This window comes from Manacus vitellinus, unplaced genomic scaffold (assembly GCF_001715985.3).
Source record: "Manacus vitellinus isolate BGI_N305 unplaced genomic scaffold, ASM171598v3 scaffold_1_pilon, whole genome shotgun sequence".
NCBI lineage: Eukaryota > Metazoa > Chordata > Aves > Passeriformes > Pipridae > Manacus > Manacus vitellinus.
Genome location: NW_021939396.1, coordinates 41,339,991 through 41,361,230, shown reverse-complemented (window position 1 = coordinate 41,361,230; position 21,240 = coordinate 41,339,991). Strand labels below are relative to the sequence as shown.

Sequence of the window (21,240 nt, the reverse complement as noted above, 5' to 3'; positions counted from 1 at the left end):
CTCCTTCTGGCTCTTCTGCAGGTTTCCTGTGCCAACTTTGGATCTTGGATGCTTCTGGGAAGGCTGATCCTGACAAAGTTATGTTAAACATGCCTTTAACAACAGCTTGAGCCCCCAGCTACACAGGAGGAGGGGTGCTAGGGGACTGTGAGGGGGAAGGCTGGGGACCTGTGAGTCCTGGCAGTAAGAAAACAATTTCTCCTCCTCCACTCTCAGGTCTGCAACTGCAGAATAGGTTTAGGGGTCTGAAGGCAGGTGGAGGAGGACACAAGATTTGGTGACAGCAGCCATAGGTAAGACATTAAATGCTTTGTTTGCTTCACTGTCTACAAACAAGGACTCCTAGATCTCCAAAGTTACTGTAAAGATTCAAGGGGAACCACCAGCAATAGCCAAGGACTGAGTGAGGGATTACTTCTGAAAACTTGAGCCATAGAAGTCTATGAAACCAGATAGGCTGCATCTCAGAATGCTGAGAGAGCTGGCCAATGTCTTTGCAAGGCTGCTGTCTTTCATCTTTGAAAGGCTGTGAAGATTTGGGGATGATGCCCACATGATGTCAGAATTACCAGTATTTTAGCTATGTTCAAGATAAACCAAAAGTTTAGTTTATAGAGCTGCAGGTCAATCAGCCTCACTTCAGTTACTGGGAAAATCATGAAGTGAGTCCTCTTGGAACAGATTTCTGGGCACATGAAGGAAAAAGTGGTTATATTTCTATGCAACATATTTACTGGAGGTAAACTGTGCCTGACTGATCTGATTGCCTTCTATGCAGAAATGCATGGGTTTGTGGTTAAGGAGGGAGCAGTGGATGCTATTTTCCTTGACTCTAGCAAGGCTTTTGACACTGTCTTTCATCTTGTTCTTGTATCTAAAATAAGATGGTACAGTTTAGAGGCTGAACAAAAGATGGTAAAATAACTCTTTGGGTGGTTGGCCTTGGAGGGTGGAGGCTTAAAAAGGAGAGCACTGCAGGGTGTATCCCTAGAACTAGCCTGTTTAACATTTCCATAAATGACAGGAGGACACAATGGGATATACTTTCAACAGAATTGCAGATGTTGACAAACTGGAATGATCGCCACTCATGCTTGAGGCTGCACAACTGGGACTTGTTTATCCTGGAGATGAGATGACTTTGGAGGCACCTAACAGTGTGCCCCTTCCTCCCTGCCCCCCATAACTACTGGAGATCATTGAGAAGATGGAGCCATGGTCTTCACAACTGTGCATGGTGGACAAGAAACAACTGGCACAGGCTGAAACAAGGGAATTCATACTGAGTATGAGGAAATACCTTTTCACCATGAGGAGAGTGGGAGAGTGGCACAGGCTGTCCAGAGGGGTTGCACAGCCTTGATTCTTGGAGGTTTTTAAGACTTGACTCGAGATATGCCCAAGCATGTGGTTTGAGCTCACGGCAGGAGGCTGGTCCAGACAACTGCTGAGATCCCTTCTGACTTGAACAATCCTTGATTCTTATGATCTCATAGATTCAACTCCAGTTTGGCTTGGTGTTTTCCTGAGAAGCAATATGTTGATAAAGGCTTTCTTTAGCCAATTCTATTTAAAGATGCCTTGGCCTTGTAACAGTCTTTCATAAAACAACTTTCTTGCCTGTCTCCTCCACCTCCCAAAAGCAAGGTTATTCTTTACAGCAACAGACAAAAGACTCATTGAAAGAAATGTCACTGATGATGAGCAGGGAATCAGGGCAGCCTTTAGTGTGTTCTTACATGTGAAGAAGGTCACTGATAATAATGTAAGGTATATAGTGGATGTAGACAATGCACACACTTAATTATCCCAGACAAAGCCAAGATCACAGAAGCATATAATGAGCTATGCCTTGCATTTTTACAAATGGCTGATTTGACACAACATAAAGATACTTCATAGGCTTCTGCAATAATGTAGAACATTTGCTTTCTATGCAACAGAGCAAAACTGTGAAGTTGTAAAAACTGAAAACCTATGTACTGCTATATATACTCAAGATATATACTCGAGGATCTGTTGGAATGCAACAGTATTCACATTGCCCTTATTCAAAAATTATTTGGTGTCTGCACATATTTCATGTAATTCAGGAAGTAGCTATTATCTTTATTCATGTGAAATGAATTTCACATTGGGTCCACTGTGCTAGGTACAGTATTTTTCATAGTAGTACAGTGTGTAGTATTTCTAGACAAAGCTTAAAGCAGGCAAATACAGATTTTTATCTGGTGTATGAAGATGGAAAAGAGGCAGAGATGAAAAGGAATCTACTCATTTAGGAAGAATAAAATTCCTCTGGTGGAGTGTTTTATGTAACAAACAGCACAGTTCTGACAGCAGCTTGTCCTGAGCAGGATCTGTGGTTCCCTCTGAGTTCCATTGCTTGTACTTCATTAAGTGGTAGCACTCAGTGAGATTAAGAATGAAAAAATCCATCTCTCTGGGATTTTTAGGTTTTTTTTTCACTAGTCGATACTAAATTCTGCACTCAACCACTTTGATTTGTAAGATAAATTACTGCTCATTTCAACTCAGAAGGAAAGAACGGTTCAGAGAGGCTAATTTTTCTATAAATTGGTGTTTTGGTCCCCTGAAACGTGGATCTGTAATAAGATGGTGTTCCAAATTTTCATTGCCTGCAGTCCGTTTCATATAACTGGGGATAGGTATGATGTGTTTTGGTGCACATATGACTATTCTTTTTAGGGATTCATTTAAATCCATCCAGTTTAGAAGAAGAAACTTGTCTCACAGCTGTGTAGGTGCCATGTATGAAGTGCACTGTCTGCTCAGTTATGCTTAGTCAGGTGGTAACATCACAAAACCAGCAGAGTAACTCGCTTGAAAAAACAATCTTTTGTATGTCAGGAGGGAGGACAAAAATTAACAACATATGGAAAGAGTTACTTTCACCACAGAGATGAAAGGTACATTGGTAAAACAGGATGTGGGCAAATGTATGCTCCAGTTGTCTCTGTGGTTTGTGTAAGCCTGTGTCTGACCAGGAGACTCTGGCTTATGGTGTGTCCAGGTCATTGTCAGAATAATTAATGTTCGGGGTTTTTTTTGAAAATAGAAACTATAAAACAAGCTTGTAACTACAGCAGTCCATTGATTTCAATTGTAAGATTCTGGCCTACTGGAGTTCCATAAAATTATTCTTGAATTTTGCAGAAAGTATCTTTATTTTTCATTTCACCCAGTGTCAGAAATAGTGGGTACATGTTTTTCAATTTTATACATATATATTTCCTGAAACTTTGCCTAGAACCTGAAAAGTGTTAGAAAATACTGGAAAAATCCATATGTGATTTGTGAAATATCTTTGAAAAGGCTGTCTTTCTAGCTGCTAATGCTGCAAAAAAACCCCCTTATTGCAATGATATGCATAAGCCTGAATTTCTCCAAAGTACTTAACTTTAAACTATTTGATATCATCCAGAATTCCAGAGGATTTCAGCTCAGATTAAAAATCTTTTTTTAATGTGAAAAGTCATGTAAATTGATAAATGAGTCTTATGATATCCTGTCTAGGATGACCAAGTCATGCACAGGATAAGAGTTTATCACATATCTCACACAAAGCAAGGCAATGCTTGATAAGCAGTTTTATTGGGTAATTACATTTTTTTTTTTACATTTGCAAATAAAGTAGATTGATTTCCATCTTGAAGTAATTTACTAACACATTATAAACTCATCAAACACTAACATGGTATGGTACGCCTCATTTCCTGTTTACTAAATAATCTTCTGGCTGTCTGCTTTGTGTCTTTCAGGTTGAACCTGGAATTGTTCTCTGCCAGGGATGTCATGGGGACTGGTGTCAGAGTCCTTCACCTGAAGGAGAACATTGCCTCCTTGGCTTGACTTCATGCAAGTACAAGCCATGGCGGATCCCCAGAGGTTTGCAGTCCCAGGCCAGAACACGCAGAGGTGTTCCAAGGTACTATTAAAAGGCAAAAACGCTATCAAATTGATGTCACATGATGTTTCTGGCAGAGTTTTTTTCTTTAAGCATCTATTTGTGAAGATTATTTGGGAGGTATATGAAACTTGTTCCTACCTTCTTTAGTATGAACAGCAGGTGTCCTTTAAAGAAAGGACCAAGGTCCTTTCTAGTACAAGGTTGCCTAGTGCATCAGGGGTTTATTGAAACAGCACCAATGAAATGATCTTCTGGGAACTGTACAAAAAGGGAAAAATGCCCTTTAGAGCCTTAAAGGTTCACTGAAACAGTAATTTAAAAGGATTTGAATGCAGTTACTTATGACAATTTCCCATGCCAATTCAAAGCTGGCCTGCTCTTTCTTCACTTTTTTTCATTTTATTAGTGTATGCTTTTACAGGAAATGAGTTAACATAAATCATATCACAGACAAGATAAGCAACAAAGTCACTGGAAGTAACATGCTAGGGTAAACAAGAATTAGACTAAAGGAATTTTTGCCATATGGGGCACTCTCAAAAGGCATATAAAATCTCCTGATAAATGAAGTATTTATGGTACTGTATTTCATACGACTACAAGAGTGAATTCGTCCTTTCAGGAAGGTATATTAAGACTGTTCTTTTGAGTGGAGGGTCATGAGTGGGAGAGGCAGTGACTTCATTTCCACCTTGAGCATCCTGGAGGAAAGGAGAAGATGCATATGTAACTCCTACTGCATTGCAGTTCACACAGCAAAAGCCCAATGAATTATGCTTCCAACAACAATAAAACTGGCCATGTGTAATAAAAACACATGGCTGGTTTTGTTTTGTGATATAATAATTTTCCATAATTTTCATAGTGTCTTTTATCCTGAATGGCTGGTACTTTACACCTTTTCTTGTACACAATTTGTTTTTTATCCACTTCTGTTTTAATGTCTTAACTACATGTCATTTGGGACCTACCTGCGAGCAAACAAGGATAAAAGTATTTTCTTCTATTGATCTGGATGGTGTAAAAAACTATCTGTGCATCATCAGTGCAAATTTGGTTAGGACTTGTCTGCTTGCCTACTTTATAAAAAATTTCCAAGCATGAACTACTGGCAACTGGTTCACACTAACGTACCTGTTAACAATGTGGTCAGCTGCTCTTTTGGACCGTGGAGATGGGAAGATAGTGAATAAGAGTGAATATTTAATAAAAATAGTGCACTTGCTTCAGTGACAAGTGAAGCAGTTTGTATAAACCTTTTAGGAAGACAAATGAGAATTGTACAGTGGGAATTTTTTGGGTTGCGGTGGCCTGCAGGGGTAATGACATCAATAAGTGCAGTATTGTATACTTATTCCCTTACACAGTAATGCTATCATAAACATAATTAATACAAAATGTGCTAAGGCACTCAACCCCAAATTTCTGAGCGATAGTCTGCAGTGTGTACCAATCTGAAGATATTATAGAACATAAACTAGTGTGCTTTTTTAGTTCTCAGCTGTCCATGGCAATAAAACTAGAAAGCACACTAACAACTGATACAGCCAAAGTTTCTTTTAAATTCCATTTACAGTCTCATAATTTCCTTATTAATTCACCAAATCCCCTTGCAGTGAGTGTCCCAGGCTGCTGCTGAGCGTGCTGAGCTCATGTAAAATGCTGCTGTGCTTTGTAATGCAGAGCAAACTGTTGTGGAAGGAAGCAAAAAGGGGAAACAGAAGGCTGATCACTAGGACATCCAAAAGAGAGGTGCCTTCAGAGAAAAGTTGATGCTCCCTGACAATTCTGGCAGGCTTGTAGTTTGCTTAATCCTCAGAGGTCTTTTATGATACATTCTGTTAGAGCCTTTTGAAAGAGATGAAGGAAGGAGTTTGTTTCCCTAACACTTTCAGCATAAATGAGTTGTTGTTAGATTGCTTTGAATAAAACCAAGATAATATTTTAAATGGTTTACAAAGAAACAGCAAATGGCTTTTTTGGCTGGTCGGTTGCTCACTCCAGTGAAACCCATACAGAACAGTTGTCTGGGAGCAAGCATTGTGCTCTGGGTGCTCTGACAATGCCTCTTCTTGCCCCAGTGTGTGCTCAGTGGCTTGAGTACTTGCATGATGAGTTCTGAGTGCCTTCTCCCCAGCAGGGGACCACAGGTGACTTTGCTGTTCTGCTGTTCTCACCAACACTAGGAAGGGAATGTTCTGTAGCTGTCTTGTGAAACAAACCTCCAGAAATGTAATGTGTCATGGAATTAATGTATTCATAACCATAAGCAGTTAGGGTTTGGGTTTTCTGTCTTACTCATAAAATTGCAGATCTTGCAGCATGTAACTCTTAAGACCAAGATGACAAATGCTGTGAAGTCCTTAAAGGAGAAGGGTGCTGTTCAACCTCTTACCCTATGGGATCCAATGAAATCCGATATGGAGGTGACATGACTGCAGGTAGAACAACGATAAGTTATTTTTCCATCTTGTACATCAATAATGTTAAAGTGAAGGATATGTGGCTTGACTGGTGTATTTTAAAAAGGTAGCTTGGGGAAGATGCAAAAAATAATTGCCATGATTTTTTCTTGAGAGTTGCCTTGGACGTAATTATTGATTCTCAAGTGTGTGTGTGTTTTTGTTTTGTTTTGTTTTGTTTTGTTTTGTTTTGTTTTGTTTTGTTTTGTTTTGTGTGGGTTTTTTTGTTTGGTTTGGTTTGGTTTTTTTTTCCTTTTTTTCCCCTTCTTTTTCCTCTACTGCAAAAATGTTGTTATTAGGTTAGAAAGAATGGGGCAACCAGCTAATGAAGGGAAAGAAGCAAACAATCTGCCAAGCTTGCATGAAGGCAGCAGCAGCTCATAATTTTTTGATACTGTTTCTCATTTATGTGTTTTCCTATACCATTTTTTTGTCATGAAATAAGCATGGATGAAACACTGTAAATTTGGTCCAAATGTAAAAGTTATTCAGTACCTGCCCACACTTGGAAACTGTAGCGATGAGAGTTGCTGTACAAGGACAAAGTGCTGTTATGTTTTGTAACACATACAAATGAATGATTCTGACCCTTTGAAGAGAAAAGGTCAATGTCAGTTCTTACAAAAGCAAGGACTGTGGCCAAGCAATGTTGGCTGGAACTTGCACAAGCCTACAAATGCACCTTAGTGTTGGCCTGTAGCAAACACCCAGATATTCCAACTTTATTAAAGAAAACACAAACACCTGCCCCCCCGCCCCAATCTTCCAGATCTGCTTAGTGGGGCCAAATTTTTCTCCTGCTCTTTGTGATCTGGATGGCTACCCACTGGGGATCAAGATGAGATCACCAGACATGTTTTTCTATGGGTGACCTAAATCTGAAGCTGTTATCTTCCTCAGCTGAGCAAGCAGTAGAAACTAAAAACAAAAGCAACTACGAAAGAAAACTCCTTGGCTTTAAAACTGTTAAAGAGGAAGCAAACTGTAGTTGAGAAACAAGTTTCCAAAACAAAAATCTCCTTAGAGTAATACATTTGACACTTTGCCATAGGCAGAGTTCTGTGCATGTCTGAGAAACCCTCACAGACCTCAATACGAGGAACGTGTGGCTGGTGAACTTGATGCTTGGCATTGATGGGGATGATTGACTTACTGTGTGCAGCACAGAGGGTTGAGGGACTGGCTGACCCCCTTCATTTCTCCCACAGTAGTGATGATACTTGCACATCAGAATAAACCAGGCTATTCTTTTTCACTGCAGCTGAAATGCCTCCCCTGTTGCCCCCCAGTGACGGCAGGAAGGGAGCAGGGCTTTTATGAATGTGTTAGCCTGGAACCCACTGAGAGCTATAAATGTCATGCCCTAAATGGCATGCCCTCCTGGCTAGGTGGAATTCATTCTTCAGAGTGACCTGAGGATAGGACCACTGCCTTCCTTCCCAGTATTTTTCTGCCAGAGAAACTGCATGAGGCTGTAAATGTGTATTGAGGAGTTGTTGGGAGGTCCCTTGGCTCTCTTCTGTCTTGACTGCCCTAGTCTGCAACTCCAGATCCTCCTCCAGAGGGAAAAGATAGAGTTATGCTTCTGCCTAATTTCTGTGAGACCAAAATCGAAAAAAGAACTATTTTTATTTTCATTTCCACATATGTTAAAATGTGTTGGTGTAGGGCCATTGTGGGGCAATGAAGTGGTTCTTTGACCTGATGAAGAGATTAGACATCTCTTGTGTTTTGCTGCTCCAACTTCTTTGCCAGAGGTTACTTTATAATGTAAACCACAATAAAACCAGAAGACACGGAGGATTTGAGGAGAGAGTCTGTAGGTAATGAATTTCTTTTCCCTGGCTGTGGACATGTTTGGGATATAACGGAACCATGGTACTCCATGGTCAGCAGCAATGCCTTTGCTGCCATGATGTGCATCCTCCCATCCATGATCCCTTCCCTCCACATGTGTGTATAATGGATGACATCATGCTCTCTACATAAGTGTTTTTTTTCTGAGATGCTCTTTGTCCCTTATTTTATGTAGGTTTCCTGCATATTTGTGACTGACGAATACCATGTCCTTCCCAGGGACTCTACTGGTGTTGGTCGCTTTTTTTGCCTTTACTTCCGTTTTGTCAAGGAAAATTAAAGAGCAGCTTTTCTGTATTGTGGTTAAATCCTCCTGGTATTCATTGAAGAAAAGCAGGTGGATGTTGATGTCTTGTTAGACTAGGATCTGTCCCCTCCGTGTCCTTTGAGGAGAAATAGTGCAGAGAGTCAGAAGCTGGAGTGCTGCACAGAAACCTTAATTTCTGCCTTGAAGACAGCTGTGAGACAATTTTCCCGGAGAAACTACTAGGTTGACAAATACAACTGAGTAGCCTGTTTGGGAATTTTACCATAAGAAATAAGCCATTTTGTTCACATCTGGAGTTCGCAGATCTGTACCCTACGTAGCTCTCCTGTTGTAAGGCTGAGGGCTGGGTTCCCTGTGTTTGCCTCTGCGCTCTTACCTACACAGCTGTTAGCCATTACTCTGCATTCTGTTTGTCTATCTTTTAGCTGAAGGAATTTTTTTTTCTTGATTTAATTTGATTGGGATAAAGTAATTATGCAGAAACCGCAATATCTCTGATGGTAAGCAGACTGTAGACACTATAACTGTCTAAGCAGAAATGGGTAAAACTTGGTTTTATGCTAGTTGTGTATGGGATGTGACATTTTTGGCATTGTGCCTGCATTTTTGTGTGTATTTTGTCACCTAGGAAACACCATCTCTTCCCACCCATCAAGTTTACTGAAACTTCAGCATTTGGGGTTGAGCAAAATTGTTACTTTGGGGCCAAAAAGAAATTTTAATAAAAATACTGTAGGTAAAGTTGTCAAAAATCCTTGTAGTTTACCATGTTTGTTTGAACTGTTTTATTAGGGTTGGAACAGGTTGTCCAAAAAAGCTGTGGATGCCCCATCCCTGGAAGTGTTCAAGGCCAGGCTGGATGGGGCTTTGAGCAATTTGGTCTATGGAAGATGTCCGTGCTATTCTATGATTCTATGATTGCAGATTACTGATATGCTACGTGAGACTGTATTGACTATGTAATTGCCTTACTCAAATTAAGTATGTTTGATACAAATGAAGTGTTCACAGTGCTTAATTTGCATTTTCAGAACATAGTTGGGAATATAAGATCCTTTCAAGAAACAGAATATATCCAAAAGCTGTGGTCTTCATGTAGCTAAAATGTTCCTAAAGGTTGGACTTGCAAAAACGCCTACTGACTGAAAACATGGCTTCCCATCCAAAGACATTTCAAAAGGTTTAATACCCTGGAAAACAGATTTTATCCATCTTAAAATAAAACCTAATTACTTCTGAAGATCTTGTTCTGAAAGGTAAGTTAAAGACTGCTCCTCTGTGTAATCACACAAATGTGTTTTGTCAGTTTTCATTAAAAATGTCCAGCTGGCCTGAGCCAAGCTGCACGGGCCCGCAGAGCACAGCATTGCTGCTGGGATGCTCCCAGCTACCCCAGCGGGACCCCATTGCTCACGTAGAGCTGGATGTGGAAACTGACTTCAGTTAGGCTGGGAGCACTGGCAAGAACGCTGAGGGTTACATCTTTCCACTTCAGAAACTCAAGGGAGATATTAAACATCCGCTTGATCAGCAGCTAACTCCCTGATCCAATTCTTGCTCCAAGGATGTCATGTCTAATGGAGCCGAACTGCCAGAGAGCTGCACCTGAGAGAGGAGAATTTCTGCCTCAGGTTAGTCTCTGGTTTGGATCCAGAAGAACTGCCAGAGGAGGGAGCCAAACTACATTTCTGTTTGCAATATTTATTTTGCTGCTGTTCTTGCTGCGCTGCTGCACTTTCTGTTTCCTTTGTGGTAGGAGGAAGCCAGGTACAGAACAGAGTGTGCTCATGAACCTTCTTTCTACTCGATGGTCCTGCTTTAATTTCCCTGCTTGTAAATTGGTATGGGAAGGGAGATACTCTGCTTTCAGAAGACATGGTAGAGCAGCTGTTCCCAGTAACAATAATGACACTATTGCTGAGACAAACATTTTCACAATGATGCATGGGAACGCTAAATCCAAACCACATTGTTTAGCTAATGCATGCTTTCACTCTACTAAGGGGGAATGTCACATAACTGAAAGTAAATTGAAGAGATCAGAGTTTAGAAAATATGACAAAGTTGAAAACTTAAAGCTGTAATACACAGTAACATCCTTTAGCAGCAAAATCAATGATTCAAAGTGGTGTGTGTATGTGTATTTTATGGCAGTTTATTAGGTATGACTCGCCTCTGGTCAGTCCAGTGAAGAGTGCTTTCTGCCAAGCACTTCAGTGAAACAGAGCATAGCATATAGATCTCCTTTCCCACAGCACATATCAAGCATTGCAACATATCATAGATATGTCAGACTGTAGGTATGGTTTCTGGCATTTTTCTTTAATCTGCACTCCCAGTTGGGACTAATGAAACACTACTCTCAAGGCGTGTGTGTGCACATGTGTGCAGAGAGTTCTCACACACTGCTTTAATAAGGTAATACTTTTATTTTCCTTAGCAAGAGGAGAGGTACTTGCCTTCAGTAGTGATACAGTGCAACAGCTTAGGGAAAGGAAAGCTAAAGATGAATGGAGACCTGAAACATTTAATTCATAAATTAATTACTGAGCTTAGTGATATCTACCTTAATATTGTGACAACCTCGCTGTTGGCACTCTCAAAATAACTGATACGAATTTGAAAGATTTTTGGAGAGCCTTTTCCTTCTGGCACTGTCGTGGAGAGATTGCTAAGTTTAGATCACAGGAATGCAAAGTTACTCAATCAAACACAGAAGTCTGCAAAGTTCATGCAATAAATGGAGACAAAAACGAGCTTTTGTTTCTTACTAGAGGATCATGGTCAGCTTTCCCCCTTCCTCCTCCCCGTGCCCTTGTTGTAAGTTCTGGGCTATGGTGATTCAACCAGGTCTGATCAAAGCTAGAAATACCTTTGGCAGTGGTTTGATGGCTTCATCTGAACTCAGCCAGCAAAGGAGGAAAAAGGGGAGGGGAAGCACGCTGGGGACTTGAAAACTGTTTTTAGGTGTGCAGACTAGGGAGCTGACGGCAATATCTGATGACAATATCGAAGTGCCTTTGTGATTACTTGATTTTCATATTAGAGGGTAGAGCCTGTCAGCACATTGTTTGCTTTTACTGTCTGGACTCCTGCTTTTGAAAAGCTGATCTAGTTAATTTCAATGATACACTGTACAGTAATCTTGCCTATTAAAATAAATGGAATCCAGCACTTTCAACAAAAGCCCTTGACGTTATGATCCTCCCATGTATTGTCAGGATCCTGGGGCACTGCAGTTCATGAATAACACAGATGGAGGAAGGTTTATAGAGTCTGTGGCAGTGGTTTTATTTCATATCTGAAGTGCGAAAAGTTTATTCCAAAAAACAACATTATATGATACTTTTAAAATAAGTAGACCTGTTTGGCCTTACAAATAATTGTGCAGGTGCTGTAGGACTTCGTGATGGAGCCCTTTGGAGGGAAAACTGGAGTGCTGCAGAGGCTGTGTGCTAACACAAAAAGCCAAATTAAAAACGTATGCAGCCATGCTGCAGCATGTGGGTGGCTTTTAGGCAAGTGCAGAGTGTTGTTAAATGTCGAAATCAAATATAGTCATGGGGAAAACTGGTGTGTGAATGGAAAGACTGATCACATACTTGTCCTGTCGCTTAAATGTGCGGTAGGCTCCTCTGAAATTGAAAGTCTGCCTAGTTGCAAGTCAGATTATAGGGAAATACAAATCTGATTTTAAGTCTTCATTCTTTTCTAAAGTCTAGCCTTTCTGTAGATTTGAAAACTAAGTTTGCATTTGCAATTTATTAACAGCTGCCTTTGCATTTTCATGTTAAGGCTGCGGACTTACTGTCTGCTCACTCACACTAATGATGTTGCCCATAAAACCAGACAGCTGGCAACTTAAGTAATGAATAGTAACCTCAAAACATAGCTGTGAGGTGAAAGAAATCCCTGTTTTGTAGATTTGAAAACTGAGGTACAGAGATTAAGTGTTTATTCAGCATCCTTTGAAAGACTGTGGCATGGACGGGGTTTGATCTTTGCTCTGGAAAACCTCAGTCTAGTACTTGATAATGACCTTTATATCATCCTCTAGGTAAAACGCCAAAAATTCATGTAATGCTCCCTCTTCATCTGAGGAACAAAATATTAAGTAAACAGTAATGATTTAGGATGCCTAACCTGAAACAACCCTGTAACCCTGACATTTTATTGTATAAGATGAAGACTTGGTTGATTTAAAACAGTTCCTGATATGTGATGATCTAGTCCTTATCTACTCTCTAGCTCGCCATATGCAGAATACTCTTTTTTACAAGTTAAAAAAAGGCACGATACTATTTGAGGCCAGGGAAATAACTAAGTTGGATATTGGCCAAAATATCAGACATAATCAGCTCAAAAATAAAAACAATGCGAGTACCTTTGGTGGATTAATACAGGAGAAATAAGCCTACAGCTTTCTAAAGTAAGCTAAAAATGATGCTTCAGGTTCTTTAATCCTCCCTCCATCCCTTGTCCTATTGTGTAGTTATTTTGTCCATTCAATTTAGGACAGTCCTGCCCCGAATGCTTTTGCCAGTCACACCACCTTTTAATCTCCCTTCTGTTCATTTGCAGCTACTTTGGAGTTGCAGTTCCTTTTATGTCACTCACCCAATATTTGGAATTTATAGTTTCCTCAGATAGCTGGCCATCTTGACAAGAAGAGTGACACAATCAGCTGTCAGATACTTTTCATTCCTGACTTCCATGCCAAAACTGACATGTGGATATTGGGATAATAATGTGTTATCTTAATTAGGTGTATCTTCGTGATACATGCTTTCTAACAGATAGAGCCTATGAAACTACTGCAATGCCTTGCCAGGGTATCTTTGAAATGAGATTCCCTACTTAAGAGTTTTCTTCCTTCTTAAATAAATAAAGAGTAAACGAACAATTGCAGAGTCCAAGTCTGAATCCTAGCACTTCCTGTTAAACCTCACAAAATAGTGCAAGAAACATGTTTGGTCTGCTTTCTAAGGCTTGATGATGTGATAGGAAGGATGTTGTATGTAACATCAAAGAATGATGTTGTTATACCTCTGAAGCATGACTTCTGGAAGTCCAAGTGAAATAATGTATGTTCATTTTTCTCCCGAATATGGCAGTTTTTAATAGGCTTGGATTCTTATCAGAAATGTTCCAATGATTTCCTTCATTGTGTTTGCGTGTCCTTTGACTAGCCAAATTTCTCTCACACTTCCCCAAGTCCTGTTAAGTGACTCCCTGCTGGGTTAAGTTAAGAGCAGTGCCAAGCAAATTGCAAGCTGCCAAAACCAGCCAACAAACCACTGGCGATGAGCTCTTTCAGCTCATGGTGAATGTTACTGTTTTCATAATTCCAATATCATATTCAAGTGGAAAATGGTGAAGTCTGGACAACAGACAGACCTGAACAGTGTTTTGGACTTGAGAATAGAGTCTGTCTGAGGGTCAGGGTGGATCATAACTTTCACACTTGCCGTCTATTTATTCATGTTAGGATTAAAGTCTTGAGAGTATTCCTGGCCCAGCGATCGTTCTTGAAATAGACTTCTTGGAGCTGTGCATGGTGATCTGGGGGCAGAATTTACATCTGTGTATTTATATCTCACTTAGAATGATTACAGACCTTTTTGTGAAAGACCATAAAATGTGAACCTTTAGAGAGTCCTGCAGAACAAAGTGTGTAATGCACAAAAGATAATTCATAAGGCATGACTGGATTAATTTCTTCTCTATATCCTCTGCTGTAGTGAATATATTATGAGTATATTGTGTTTTCTTCCCTTTCCTCTTCCAAATATATCCTGAAGGGAATAGATCTTGCCTGTTGTAGCATGCCTATAACTATTCCTTTTAGTTTATTCTCATCATTGTCCTCAAACTCAAGTCCATTAATTGTTTAGCAACATGCCCATGTGTTGGCATGCACATGGCAAGAGGCTCAGGGCAAGTCGGTGACTTTCCCTGGAGGGGAGATGTGAGCCGAGGGCAAAGTATTTCCTCAGTGGAGTTTTCTCAGCAGGTAGCTCTGCTACAGTGTTGCACTCACATTAATAATCTGAAAGAGATTTTGTGAAAACCAAAGCCAGTCAGATATTAAATTGAGACAAATAAAGCTTCAATATTTAGGAAAGATACTGAATTCCTTCTTTGTCCCATGAACGGGATGTGCTTTAAAGGTAGGAGCAGGTGACAGACTCCTAGTATTTCTGACTGTGCCACTAATTTCCTTAAGAACTGATGTTTTTCCACAAGTTATGCTCACACTCAGGTCTTCACTTGTAAAATGATGATACCTATATCCCAGCCACAGGCATACTTATTTATAAAAATCCCAATGAAAGCCTTAGATGACAGACCAAAGCCAAGTTTGCATTGACAAAATGCAGATTTTGAGACTACATAGTGCAACAGCGGACTATTTCAGGAGAAAGGGGACTGTCTACAATGCTAAATCACAGGAGGTAGAAGTGATAGGATAGTTCCCTTCAGATATGTGTGTTCCAGATCTGTACTAAAATGCAGAGGAAGATTCTCGCAGAATATCTTGTTTTTAAGCTGGAGAAAAGGTGGACTATATAACAGACACAAAACATGAAACTGCAGTTTAAGGTAATAATGCAGTAATGTAATTGGAAACTAGTTTAATGTTACCTCTTCATGTGTGAGAGCTCAATGGCATTTCATAATAAGGGACTTGAACCTAGCTCTTCTGTATCCTGTCCTTGATCTTTTGGATCAGGCAGACATGTTGTCTTAGAATCATAGAATCATTAAAGTTGGAAAAGACCTTAGTGGAAGTCCTCTGCTGTGGAGTGCTAATAGCATCCTGAAGCAGACTAACCTTTCCTAGGGGACATTTATGTTAAAACTAGTAAATTCCTATAACAAGTTTTGGTTTAAACAAATCAATATTTTTGGATACAGAAATATTTTTTGAAAAATTCGCAGGTTATACTTGCTGTTCCAGTCACAAAACCCACTTTTTATGTCAGTTATATTTTTCTGATGCCCTAAAAAGATTATGTATCTGCTCTCCTCTGGGTTCCTCAGGCATATCATTCCTCAGTGCGTTGCACAGCTCTGTACTACTGTAGGAGGTCCTAGTTGTAATAACAGAATAGGGCTAACACGATGTTAAGTATGTTACAAACCAAAAAGATTTGTGGTGATCCCCAAGGTGTTTGTTATCAAAATATAAGTTGAGAGTCTGGAAGTGGATCATAAGGATGGAGTGTGTGGGTATGTGTGTGAGTGTAGCAAGGAAACACTAAGATATAAATGGTAATTTAAAGTATATTGTTTGTCAGGTCTTTATATGTGCAATGCAGAAGGCTGGAACTTTAAAGAAAGGTTTGAAATGATATAATAATTGATAAAGATATCAATTTTCACATGACAGTAATAACATTAAATGTCATAGTGAACTGTAGAGTGCAGTATTGTGAGAGAAAGTTTCACGGATAATTTAAAATACGACATTAATTTTTTGCAGTCTTGTTTTAATGTAGATTTTCCTGAAGAAGGATGAGGGAAGGAACAACAGTCTATCTACCTTTATCCAGATAATTGTGTTTGCTTATTACTGGTATTGTCTCGTTGGGTGCAAACTAGAGAGTGTATGAGCTGGTCCTGCCAAGCAGGTTGATCAAGGTCAGGAAGAACATGTAGGATAGGTGATGTGTTTTAATCTAATTAGCCGAACCTAAATCTGAAAACATCTGTTTGAGGCTGCTCTTGCTGATAGAAGTTTAGGGAAGTCAAATATGTGGTCATCCCACTAATACTTTAGAATAAGAGAATATGTCAAGTTGTAAGGGACCCATAAGGATTATCAGGTCCAACTCCTTGTACCTCACAGGACTACCTAAAACTAAACCATATGGCTAAGAGCCATCATGACTTCCCTTGGAAGCCTGTTCCAGTGGCCAACCATCCTCTCAGTGAAGAACCTTTTCCTAATGTCCAACCTGAACTTCTGATGCAGCTTCATTCCTTTTCCTCATGTCCTATCACTGGTCATCAGAGGAGATCAGCACCTCCCTCTCTGCTACACACCTTGGGGAAGTTGTAAACTGTGATGGGGTCACCCCTCAGCTGTCTCTTTTCCAAGCTGAACTAACCAAGCGGCCTCAGCCACTCCTCCTATATCTTGTCCTTTTACTACATTGGTTGCACTCCCCTGGACACACACTAATAGTTTGATGTCCTTCTAATATCAGGAGCCCCAAATCACACACAGTACTTGTGGTACCATCATATCTCTGATGCTAAAGCATTGTGGACTTTCTTTTTAAAATTCATCCATTATAATGAACATGGTCATCTTCTCTAACCTTAGGTTAGAGCTGTGCATGCTGCTGGAGAATGAGCACATCTTAGAAGGTGAGAGTCCTTCTCCTCCTCTCATCCTCTCTCCAATGAGAAGGTAATCTGTTTTCTTTCTGTTTTTTCCTTGTCTAATAAGCATGCATGTTTGGATAATTTAGGATGAGTACTCCATGAATGAAGAAATTATGTAATATATGTGGTTGAGATAAAGAAGTGATCAATTTAAATTTACAATTTAAATTTAAATTTACATTTAAATTTAAATTTATGGGTACAATTTAAATTTAAGGATGACCAGAGACCTTTCAGGGACAGCTCTCATAAACTGTAATGCCACTCAGAGACTGGAAGTTGTGCAAGACTGCTGGCAAAGAATTACCTTGCTCAGATAGGCTGTTCCAATCTTCTCTTTCACAACTTCTCTACGGATAGCAGAATTGTTATAATATTTAATTCACTATGGGATAGCACCTCTCTGAATGATGAGTGTTTATAAAAGCTTTCAAACTTGAAAAGCATGTAGCATTCTTCTCTTTGATACATGACCAAAGGACTTTTAGGAATAGTAAACATTAAGCGTGGTGGAAGAAAATCATGTGTTACTAAGGCAAGACTAGCAATGTAGTTTTGAGCAATTTATACAGACTGGAAAGTCATCATGTATTACTGAAACTTGGTCTGCACATGGGAATGTGGCTGGCATATTAATGTTAAGAAGGAGCATGGCAATTATGTACGATGAGGTGCCAGGACACTGATAGGTATTCCTATGGAAAATGGTTGAAGCTCAGCTGATGGCTGATACGAGTTTTGCTGCATTTTCCTGTCCTATGCTATCATATAATTACCACTTGGTGTGTGAATTTTAACAGCATGAAAAACCTCACCCCTAAGCCAATACAGCTTACAATGTCTTAATAGAGATACAATTACAGTAAGGGAAAAAATATTTTTGTAACTAAAGAGTGTTATAATTTAAATTGCTAATTTAAGCCTTATTGGCAAAAGAATTTATAAAGTTTGGACAAGCTCTGCCAGTGTAGCTCTGCTAGAAATCTTTTTGTTAGGACTCAAACTGGGAAGCTTTTGAACCCTGGGTTCTAATATGCTGCACAGAAGGAAAGAGAAATGAGTTCTTGCCTGTTCCAGATAACAGTGGAGAAGCTGCCCAATCTGTCGTGCCTAACCATGCTGCTGAATCGCTTCACTACAGATCCCCGGTATCAGCAACTCTTCATCAATCTGGTAAGACCGAAGCCAACTCTAAAAACAAACATTTCCTCCATGAACAATGTGTTTGTTATATTTTCTCATTTGTTTATGATGGCTGTGTCAGCTACACTGATTTACATAAACACTGCCAATCCTCCGACGTTACATTCTCAGCAAAAGTAGCTGAGTACAAACAGCATTCCAAAGTTTTAATTCATATTGTATAAACATAACAGATGTTGATAAAATGAGCCAAAAAGAAAATACAACAAAGGAGACCATTTCAAGGGGGCTTTTGATTAAAATACATTCCAGATTGACAAAATGATACAATGTTAATGGAATAGATCATTTAAATGTCATTATTTGGCTCTTATAGTCCTATAAAGCAAATATAAAGCAACACTTTTGAGATTTAGACTCCATTACAGTGCAGTGCCTATACATCAAATTATAAATAAAACTAAATTTCTTTCCCCTTTCCTTTTTCTTTTTTTTTTTTTAATCCCTGCTATGACATTGCCACATTTATTTCCTAAATACACTACTAAAATACTGGGTCCAAAAGCAATAATATTTTAGTATACTAAATAAGGCCTAAAATAAATATGTTATAAACAAAATAAATGTAGTTTCTGCCTCAGTGAATTTCCAGTCACTGAAGCTGAGGTGGGGGGACACTGAGAAATCCAGGCCAGGAAGCCTAATTCAGATGGGTTTTATTTAAAAAGATATAAAATCTGCTCCTGTTTACTTATGTGTAAATAAGATAGGACTGAGTTCAAGATCCATCTGGTCTAAATCTCTTGCTTTGAGAATAGCTAGAAGGAGAGAAAAGTTACAAAACCCAATAATCCTCCTAATATCCATTATCTAGTTTGGATTAAGAGTTTCCTTTTAATAGATGGGAAAACTGAGGTGGAGAGAGGACACATGATTTTCCGAAGTTCAGGAGGAGGTCATACATGGGAGTAGATGCCAGCTCAGCTGAGGCCCAGTCCAGTGCTTGTGCCATTGGGCCACACAACTTTTTATTATGAGAAACTTACGGAACCCAATGAGGTTTCATATTGATACCTAACTTTCTAGTATCTGATGTGATTCCTGAAGCACAAAGTTAAGTGTCCCTTTCAACAGCTTGTTACTATTGCTCATGAAAGCTCTGTTTCTGATATCCACATAAATATCCATTGTGAAGTTCTTGGATGTAATGATTTCCTGTGGCAGTGAGTTCCACAGCAAAATTATATGCAGTATGGAAAGAGAAAATCTTTTTACTTTTGTTTTCCTTCTTATGTCTTTGAATATCTTGTCTGTCCTGTAAATGAAAGACGGAGAAGAGATGTGTCCTTCTACTCTCTGCATTTATTTATATTGTTTTGTCAAGTCTTTGTTTCAGTTTTACTCTAGGGAAGCATACACTTGGGAAGCATAATACACCTTCTTTGATAGAACTGGTCAAGTCATAAGAAGGATACTGTGGAATTATGGAAAAAGTAAAAACTTACTGAACCACTATATACTCTATACAGACCAGCTTAGTTAACAATAAAATGGTCTTTAGCTTTGTTCCTATCAAGAAACCATTATAGCCCTCATGGTTTTCAGTGACCGTAGTTTAGTATCTCTTCTTCTCAGAGCCATGTGATTGTTCTCTTTGCCCTCTTCCTTGCAGCCTGTTTCTATGTGAATTGATTTTTTATAAGCATTTACTGTGAAATATTATAGGATATCATAAATGGCTGTGTAATGAGATAGCAGCTATAAAAAAAATCTTGAGACTTAATAAACCTTGGGGTCACTGACTGTTTCCAAGTAAAAACTCAGACCATATCAATGGACCTCAAGTTTTCTAGCCTGTGAAATTTGGGTACATTCCAGACATAATAGTTTATTTAGAGTGAACCTGGTGGTTTACCAAAAAAAGAAAGTGCTTTTTTACTATGGTATTTCCTGATGTTTTAGGTATAATTTGGGATGGGGAGCGGGGAGAGAAGAATCCATGTTCTTATTGGCTCCTGTCCCTCAAACCTGCTACCTGTCTTCCTGGCCTCCTTCCTCCACCTCTCCTTCTCACCCTTGTGGTAGTGGGAGTGCTTGTACTTTTGTCTTCTCTCTTTGCCTTACAGAAGTCACACATAAACAAATATTCAATGTCAGTCTGAGCTCATTTCTCGCTGCAGTGCAGCTATGTCATCTTTCACACCCTGGGGCTGTGCCACCTCACTGTTGACCTGCAGAACCGAGTGGTTAGGGTGATCACCAGGAAGGACCTGATGTCTTTCCCACTGGAGGAGAGGCTGAGGCTCCAGCTGGTGCCACAGAGCCCCGATGCTGATGAACTGCCCCCAGATTCAAGGCCACGCATGTATTCTTAGGCTTTGTCACTTCTTTTTGAGCCCATGTTCATATTCAGGAAAAAAATAATCAGAGCTTTTGCTTCTCCAGATCCTTTCTGGAGAAGAGACGCTTAAAAGCTGTAGTATCTAAACATGTGGCATTGTAGCCCAGGTTTGTGTATCTTCAGCTGCTCGGTGATTACAAAATTCATTAATTCAAATGCTTGCGAGACAAGATATCAAGTTTGTGGAAGATATACATAAAATCAGATTTGAAAGATGTATGTCAAGAATGCTTTTGTCATGCTCTGCTTATGCCATTCAAAGAAAAAATGTCATAACCATTAACGGCAGTTATGCTGGCAAAGCCTTTCAGTGAAGACTAAATCTTCAACCTCTGAGCATCTGCCTAATAAAAAGGAAAATGTTTTAGATTTCCTTCCATGACTTCATAATTGATGTTTAATTTTGTTCTGTTAAATAGCAGAGGGATTCACACAGATCTGGATATTAAAATCAAACATGTATGAAGAAATCCACTACTATTAATGTTATAACAAATATCAAGGAAAACTAGTAACAATTTATTGGTTATACGAACTTGCCAAAATTCCTGAAAGTGAATTTCTGGTATTTGAATCATGCAACTTTGAGTCTCCTATAAATCAAAGATTTATAGTTGGATGTTCTTCTGTTTTCCCTTTTGGAACTTGTCTTTGTTATCAATAATGTTGCTTTTGTAGTACCACAGAGAACGCACAGCACTTTAAAACTGAGGTGTCCAGTCAATGCATATAACTGGCAGCCAAGTAACATACGAAGGTACATGAGACAGGCTCGTTAAATGGT

General features: G+C 39.3%; 1 pseudogene; it reads left to right on the top strand.

The window, feature by feature from the left end:
• The window catches only part of LOC108640116, an 80,444-nt pseudogene extending 60,014 nt beyond the window's left edge, over positions 1 to 20,430 (top strand).
• The last annotated feature ends 810 nt before the right edge of the window (positions 20,431 to 21,240 follow it).